The 8,466-nt window shown below is 51.3% G+C and overlaps 1 protein-coding gene across 1 annotated transcript in view; it reads right to left on the bottom strand.

Annotated features, from left to right (window-relative positions):
* The window catches only part of LOC103618562 (protein CEPU-1), a 50,754-nt gene that overhangs the window by 18,481 nt on the left and 23,807 nt on the right, over positions 1 to 8,466 (bottom strand). The window lies entirely within an intron of this gene.

Raw genomic sequence — 8,466 nt, 5'->3', positions numbered from 1 at the left:
GCTGCCCTGCCCCAGAAACCCATTGCTTTGAAACAAGCCATTAAATACCCTAAGTACACAGCAAAGTTCCTGCTGGCTGTTTAACATGAGCAGAACATGATTTTTTCTCTCCCCAAATTCAAGTGAAAATCCCTTTTTCTGTGTCTGCAATGGTATTATAGCTCCGTGGCTGCTCACTGATGCTCTCCAGCTCAGTACCGGGCAGCTGAGCTGCTCCGGCTCGCCAGCACGTTCCAGCTCCTTGCCCTTACAAGCACAGCAGTGTTTCTCAGCCTCACCAGAGACAAGGAGACTCTTTTTCTACCCATATTCAGGCCAGGGGAAGGGCACAGCCCTGAGGCCCACGGCAGTGACCGAGCACAGACATCAACAACTGATTTACAAACTGGGGCAAACACTGGTGCAACATCTTTCCTGACAAGTGTCAAGGTCATGGGACAGGGAAACGAGGAGGTGAGTGTAGGTCAGTTCTGTCAGAGCATCCTCCGCCCACCACATCCCTCCCTGAAGTCACTTTGCCACTCACTCAGTTTCCTCCCTTTCCCTCTACCCTCACTTTCTCTCCTCCTCTTTTCCCTCTTCCTCCCTCTGCCACGTGGTCCTTCCCTCAGTCCCTACACTTCACCTTGTCACCTTTCCTCCTCTACACCCACTTCTCTCCTGCACCCCTGGGACACAGAGAGGGGCTGGCAACCTGCCCTGCCTAATCCCAGGGCTACCGACTCCTCGGGAACTTAATATTCACGACGGAGAGAAACATTTCACGGCGAATTGGACGCACATTCAACTGGAAATGGAAATTTTATGACTCTTCTCACTCCGCGCAGCAGATTACACCAGCTGAGAAAACATGGAAGCAAATGAACAACCTGTGAACTGTAAAGTATATTAATAATGAAATCACAGCCCGGGAAATGAAGGCTTTATTCTGTTTATATTCTGCTCCATTAATGGAGAGTTCTAGCAGTAGCTCCGCCCCATTAGCCGGCAATCTGAACCCCAGGAAGAGTGCAAGGATGGTGGGGGAATGGTGGCAGAGGGCAAAAACCTCCTTCCCTCTGGGAAGTTTGGCTCAAAGCATTCCCTTGTGCTGCCTCCATGTATGGACAGTGGGGGTGGGTGAACATGGGGGGTGTCTTTGGTGCCCTGAGCCGTGCACCCTTGGGAGCAAGGTTATAAGGCAAGGAATGGAGCAAACGGTGATGGCCAGGAAAAAGAAAGAACAAATTTGGGTGGAAATCAGCTCCAACACCACAAGGAGCCACCCAGCAAGGTACCAGCACTGGGAAAACCATCCACGTACAGCCTCATGTGCTTTCTCCCTGTGCTGCTCATTCTTGTGGTTTGAGCATCCCCACCTCACCAGCACCCTTCCCACCCCTCATCACCACATCCCATTTTTCCAGGGATGGAAGTACTTGTGCACCTATTACTGTATCCCGCAGCCATCGAGAGGAGAGGAGAGAGATCCAGCAGGCAGGAATTGTGCAGCAAAATTGATTTATTTAATTATTTTATGAACTCTTTTATAGACTTTTTTCTTCACAGTCTAATTGGTCAAAGGATCAGCCCCCCCTTGGGGTGATTGGCTAAAATCCTAAAACATCCATTGTCAAAATATTTTCTTACTGTACCATAAACAAAGCTCTGCAAAGTCGCAGGTGTTCATAGCTTATAGAACTCTGCTGATATCTTCCGTGAGGGAGAAAAATATCTCATGGGCTTAGAAAGAAGCAGGAAAATTTCTTGCTAACAGCATTTTTGTATCCACATGCACCCACAGCCCCAAAGCCATGCTGATGGTCACAAACCGAGCCAGGCCAGCAAGGCTTGTGCAAATAAATATTTCAGTGCTATTCCCCAGCACACAGCCCTGTCCTTGGCTCAGCAGACCTGGGCCACGTGTGACACAGCCCAGCCGGGTTCTCTCCTTCCCGAAAACAACAGCAGCAGCTTATGCAAAGCACATCACGGGAGCTAAAAGGAGCCAGAGCAGAGTTTTCTATAGCTGGAGCGACCTGGTGTTGACAGAATGGGGACGCATTTCCACAGCTCAGATTTTTATAATAATACCTCAGGGGAGTGGCTGGCAAAGTTTGGCCCAAATATAATTAGTTTGCACAGCTATTACGGGCTGATAAAAGGTTTTAATTTGTGTGGAGATCTCTGGAATCTCAGACACTCCTGTCCCTTGCTCTTCCCCAGGCCAGCTGAATGAAAGGAGAGTCCCAGGCAGGGAGTGACACAAAGCCATGCATTTATCAGGGAAACAGGGAGTTGTGTTCAGCAGTAAAGAAGAGATGGAAAATCCAACAAGCTGACACTGCTGGTGTGTTGGGTTTTGTCTGCTTTGTCCCACCATGCCAAAGAAATATTCACGTATCCCCTTCTTCCTGCGGGTTATGCCATGCAGAGCACGGATCAGGGCATTTACAACTCCTCAGTGGGTCTCACCTTCATGGGAAAGGTGGTCAGAGACCGAGGGGATGAGACACAGGATAAAATTTGGGGGTGCAGGCAGGGCTTCCTGCTTTTGCCTCCTATTAGGACAGCAGGCAGATGCTTCCCCAGACCGTGATGAGGAGCAGAGCCCACTCTGCCTCTGGCAAATAGGGAAAGTGTGACGTTGCAAAGCTGCATTTAGGGAATGTCTTGAAACCAAGAGGGTTTTTCCCCCCCTTTTCTTAAGGGAAAGACATTGCCTCATTTGTAGCTGGAAGAGGTTTCGTTATTTTTGTACCAAGATGCATATTTTAAAGGTAGCTATGCCAAATATGCAAAATCAGCTCAAAGAGTTCATTTCCACCATGAAGGAAATCAAAAATACTACTTTTATACACATAAAAGTACATAATCTCCTATTGCTTTGAAAAAGCAGGAGGAACCAGGGTGCATCAGGAAGGGAAATGCTAAAAGGAGCTTCCCACATGGCATGCTGAGTTTTAGTCATTCCTTAGGGAAAAAACCTGGAGCCCATGACGTAATTCCACCAGATTCTGTCTCCTGCTGGCCCAGATCCCACTCCCATGGGAGCTGATGGGGAAGCTGCTGGCACTCAACAGGATAAATGTTCCCTCTGCCCCTGTCAGGATCTTGCTGGATCTGCCGCATGTGTCCACACTCTTCTCAAGCAACCCATGGCAATGCCAGCTGCCTCCTTCACCACAACCACACAAAAACCAGTGTCCATCCCAAAGTCCTGCTTCTCCATGGCCTATTTATTTCCCCTATTTGTACACCCTACATGATACAAGCAGAGCAGGACCACCGCTGACCCTTTGCCCAGCTGCTCTGTCCGGCACACGCTGATTAAACGAGTATCAAAAGTGGTGGCAGATTTACAGGTTAACAATGATTTAGTGGAGAACACCGCAGCCAAATTAATGCCAGCTATAATGTAGTTTACCTCATTAAACAATGCACACCAAGATCCTGTCTGTTGTAAAACAATTGGTCTCTGAAGCCTAGTGTTCATCTTCCAGGGTTGCTGGGAGATAATAAATGGGTAATATTCCGGCGATAATGGTAATGGAGTCACGGCTCAGAGCTAATATTATGGCAAAGCAGTAATTATTTCAACAGTAAACAAGGGGACGGTTGAGCTGCCGACAGGATTGGAGCCAGCTGAAATGCTCCAGTTAATACAGTGGCGACCAGGCCTCCAACTACCTCCTGGAAGGACATGCTTGGCCATCAAGTGGGTCAGTTGAACCTCTGTTGAGTCACCCAGCAACCAAAAGACAGGAGGGACACAAGCAACAAAGGGAGGTGGGACAGCATGTTCAGCGTGGTGGCCGTCCCAATGCAACCCAACCCATCCCAACCCAACCCAACCCAACCCATCCCAACCCAACCAGGGCCTGTAGCTCAGGCTCTGCTCCATCACACAGCAGGCTCACTCGCTTCCCTTCTTTGACACACCACTCGTGTTGGCTCAAACCAAATCTCCAAAGCAGGCAAGAGGCAGAGCAGAGACACAAGACCCGGGATGAACACAGAAGGATCCTTACACGAACCATCTGCTCCCTCTGAGAGGTATTTCCCTGCTAAAAGGGCCAGCAGAGGACACGGCTCTCTGGTCTTCCGTTAATGAGGTGACGTGAGGCCGGGCTAGAGGGAGCAATCTCACAGCATGGGGAGCTGATCAGGGGAGGAACAAGGCAGCACAGAAGCAGGCAGAGATTTTCCCACCTAAATGGATCCCCCTTCTCCCTGTGCCTCCCAGCTGGGCTCCAAATCCTATGTCCAACCTATAGATATCCCCTGCCTCCTCTCCAGGGAGGATCCTGGAAAGATGAAGAGGGCAGACCATGTGCTTAAGGGACAAACCTCTGAGATGGGAGGGTGTGTCCCCTTCCCAGGGACAAGCACTTCTTCAAGCTGGATATTTTTTGCAGACATTTGTCCTCTTGTTTCAAGCCTCACCAAGAGCCAGGGAGAATCAATATATCCAAATATACCAGACTTCTCCCAGAGTCCCTTTGCTGGTTTGCTGCTGATGTATAGACAGATGATCTCATGAGACCTCTGCCACATCAGGCCACCGTGTCTCATCTATCTTAAGTGCGTATACGAGCTGTGATTACTGCTGCGTCTGAGTGCCTCACGTCTGGAATGTGTTTATCCTCCCGCAGTTCTCTGAGACAAGGGACTGCGATTGTACCTCTTCCAGAGAGGCCACGGAGGTTAAACAGACTGATCATGGGGGATATGCTGGATGTGGCCACATCAGGATCCTCCGAGCATCTCCCCAGTCTCTGCCTTGTGGCACTGAGGCATCACCTGCTCCACAAATGGCAGCTTGGCCTCAGCTCAGGACTCCGGCTCCGCATGGGATGCAGCTTTCAGCACCCAGCCTAATCCTGATCTTAATGAGGGATTCCCACCACAGAGACCTCTCGATCAGACCTCTCACAAATAAATACACCATCAGCCAAACCATAATGTTTTCCTACCCTGGCAGCTGCTGTCTTGAGCCTCACACCAGAATCCATCACACTACAGCAAAAATCAAAAAGCAATTAGGCAAAACCATGGCAGAAAAGTCCATCAAAGGTCATTAAGGATGACGACTTGGATGCAGCCTCTGGCTCAGGATGTCTGTGTGTGGCAGAGCGGTGCTGGATGAGCCAGTGGAGGGATCCACACACGCACCCCCAGTTTTACACCCTTTCCTTGTGCCCCTGGCCCTGTCATGGCACAATAACCCCACTTGCCTGCCCACAGAGCCTTCCTCATCATTACTGCTAAGCTGTGCCTGCTCCTCCTGGGACAGAGGCTGCCGAGCCTTCATCCCTCCTGGAAGATTCCTCACTTCAATTCCTTGGCACGCTTCCCAAGCTTAATGGGAGGCATGACGAGTCTTGTGTCTGCAGCATGGATAAATATCCCCTGGATAGCTCAACATGGTGCCACTCTCTCTGCCAGTGCCTTGGCGTCACCCTGAGCCAGTGGCCCAGGATGCTGTGCTTTTTCCTAGACAAGAAATCCCAGCCTTCAACCACCGAGAGATGAAAACTCTCCTGACAATACAACAATTGCCATGACAACATCAACTACCCCCCAAAAATAAATAAAAAGCCCAGTAACTATGGAAACACCTGAGTGACCAAAACCAGGCTATTAACTAGACAACCTCGCCACAGTTTACAGACAGCATCAGCCCCGCGAGGCTGGGGACTGTAATCCAGCCAAAGCCTCAGAAACCCAGACATGCTCAGCACCTAAGGGTGCAAAATGGATGTTTATGGGCACACACAGCACTGCCCTTCAGACCCCTGAGTCCAAGTCTCTGCAACTTCCACCTCCTCCAGGCACATACTGCTGCCTTCACCATGGGTGTTACATCCAGGCCACTGTCATCTACATCGTTCTCTCCCTCTCTGCCTGCTCCCTCCCTTCACCCTGCTGAAGATGCCTCTCTTAATTGCCATCCCAAGGGTCTGGGCCCCACAGGGGTGCCAAGAAGGGATGGAGCCGCCCCATCCCATGCCAGAGCTTGGCACCTTGCTGTGGTTTCAGAGAGCTGAGTTTTGAAGCCCCAGTGCCTGGCAGCTCCGCTGGCACTTGTGGTGCCAGTTGGAGCATCCAAGCCCAGGACAGAGCTTCAAAGATGTTAAGCCTCCTCTGCTGAGGCAGAAGAAGCTGTGACTCCAGCAGCTTCACTTCTTTTTCCACCTCAATCTGTTCAGCTGCATTAACACGAGTTGCTGTGAGTTAAAGCAGCCTTACCGGGAGGAGAAATAAAATAGGACAGAGAGGAGTGAGGCAGAGGGACAGAAGACAGGCTGTATCACACCTTAGCTGGACTGGCCACAGGTTCACAAAGCACTTCTCCAGAGCCAGCAGCCTGCTTTTGCTCATGCAGGAGGATGAGGATGGGCACAGGTAGGACCAAGGCTCTGAGAACTGATGGAGGCACCAAGGGGGCCAGCACCCCTGTGATTCTTGAAATCAGAAGTAGAAAACTCTCTTGCTCAGGTTCACTCAGCTCTTGAGTTACACCACGAACATGTTGTCCTCATCCCAGCTGCAGGAACTCCCCCAGCCCCCAAAGCAAACAGAGCCTCCAGAATGTGCTGAACGGCTCCTAGAACACGGCAACAGCTGCAAACAGGAAAATTCAGCAGAGTTTACCAGCCCAAGCCACTGAATGCAAATTCATCAGAGCAGAGACAGAACAGCCCAGAGGTCAGGGGAGCCTGGAGTGGCTGGAAAAGGGTCTTGAATGAGATCAGTCACTGGGGAGCTGGGCTGCTCTCAGTGTAAATTCTCTGAAGGGCCTGCCCATGCACTCCCTGGTGAGCAAACACTCTTATTTGCTCCATTTCCCACCAAGAGGTGCACAGTGTGCTCGCAGGTGCCAAGGAAATCATAAAACCTGTGACGCGCTTTTGCACAGAGCAGCACTCACCAGTGTCAGCACAGGCACCGGTCCTTCAGCTCCTGGTGTGGCCGTGCCTGGCACACACAGCACTGGCACAGCCTGTCCCAAACAGCACCGCTGAGAGCCACTTCCCCACCCTCTGTATAAACCCTTAAATTATGCACCAGCATTCTCTCAAACAATTCTCCCTCACCCCTTTTCTCCACCACTTCAAGCAAGATAGAGGAAGACGGTGAGAAGGAACAGGAGGCGGCTCGCTCACAACTTCCCATGGGATGAGCAGCAGAGCAACAGCCAAGAGGGGCCAGCAGCAAGCTTTGGGTTTTGCTTGCCCCTGGGTCTCCAAATTAGAATATATCCTACTAGGAAAAGGGATACCATCCCAACACCTGCTACAGCACCTCTACGCATCTTCCCTAGCTCTCATTTCAGTCCTCACGCTCCGGAGCTTCATCTCTGCTGTGTGTGGTGAATGCAAAATGCAGAAGTAGAGGTTTCCCTTGGCGGCTTGGCAGACCTAGAAACAGAGGAGCTGCCCACAGAGATGGGCAACCATGGAAGTTGTCCTGGGCCACCTCTGTGCTCATCACCCTCCATCAGCAGGAGACCAGGCTCTGGTAAATCTCTGTGATCATTTGTTCCCTTTGAGTTTTGAAAGCAGAATGCCTAATCATGGCAAAAATCAGGAAAGAGCTGCTGCTGCAAATTACACGGCGCCACAGGTAATTTCTGATTAGCTCACTCTTCCTCTCCTGGTGCATCCTCAGTTTCCATAGCAGCTAAGTCCTAAGTAAAATGGAAACATCTGGTTCAAGCGCAGGTAAAGATTCCCTGGGGAACAAAACCTGCTGGATGGCAGCAAACACAGAAAATAGCCCTTGTGAAAGACAGAGGCATCAGGAGCTGGGAGCCTGCTTAGGAGAGGATGGATGGCACGTGGGAGAAGGCAGCAAGGGGCACAGGAGTGGGAGACAAGGGTTCTGGGGAGCAGGAGGGGATGTGGGAAGGAGAGTGAGGCCGTGGGAAAACAAGATGCCTGTGTAAAACAGGTGCTGAGGAGGCTGAGCAAAACAAAAACATGTTGTCAGGGTAGACAAGGGGAAGAGTAGGAAGACAAGGCTTCAAGGTGGGAACACATGGACTGCCTCGACCATAAATGCTGCCCGATGGCGACACACAGTGACAGCAACTTTGATTCCACAGAGAGACGTTCAGGGATGGAGAGGAGCACATGGATCCATGCACAGACCCTGACCAAAGCCACCACCTCGGAAGCAAGACCACCTGCAGTGGATAAGCCAACATGTGCTCAGGGGGAATGGTTTGTAGAGGCTCCTGTCAAAGGAAGGGGCTGAGATGCCGCCGACTCAGCTCGCTCTGCCTGGGCTTTGGAGAGTGATGGATCTGGCCCAGCCGTCCGCTCCAGAGCAGACAAATAGCAAAAAATCAATGGAGCTGCAGCGAGACACCGCAGCCCTTGTCAGGAGCTGAGCAGGGAGAGCAGCCACGGCGCCATCCGTCACTGCCGCCCCTGCGCCGGCTCCTTCCGCTGCCCGGGCGCCGCGGCGGCCGGGCCCCGG

Source organism: Corvus brachyrhynchos, unplaced genomic scaffold (genome assembly GCF_000691975.1).
Source record: "Corvus brachyrhynchos isolate BGI_N302 unplaced genomic scaffold, ASM69197v1 scaffold46, whole genome shotgun sequence".
Classification (NCBI taxonomy): domain Eukaryota; kingdom Metazoa; phylum Chordata; class Aves; order Passeriformes; family Corvidae; genus Corvus; species Corvus brachyrhynchos.
Note: the sequence above shows the minus strand (reverse complement) of the source record. Positions and strands in the feature narration are given on the sequence as shown.